Consider the following 314-nt stretch of genomic DNA (forward strand, 5'->3'; position numbering starts at 1 on the left):
AGACCTCGATATTATTTAAATAGGAATTCATGTGTAAAAATATGTGACACTTATACGGTAGCCATGAAGAGATGTTGGCGTGGGTTCCCAACCCGGCATCCGAAACTCGGAGTTTTATCATGGCTACCGAATAAGTGTCACATATTTTACAGAGGTATATATATATATATATATATGTATATATATATATATTTATATATGGGCTGTAACTGCTGAGGACATACGTAAGCTCGCAAGGAATGAAGCCAGTATGCTCCGTTGGATGTGTAATGTCAATGTGAATACCCGTCAGAGTGTAAGTATCTTGAGAGAAA

Source organism: Octopus bimaculoides, unplaced genomic scaffold, assembly GCF_001194135.2.
Source record: "Octopus bimaculoides isolate UCB-OBI-ISO-001 unplaced genomic scaffold, ASM119413v2 Scaffold_184296, whole genome shotgun sequence".
NCBI classification, from domain to species: domain Eukaryota; kingdom Metazoa; phylum Mollusca; class Cephalopoda; order Octopoda; family Octopodidae; genus Octopus; species Octopus bimaculoides.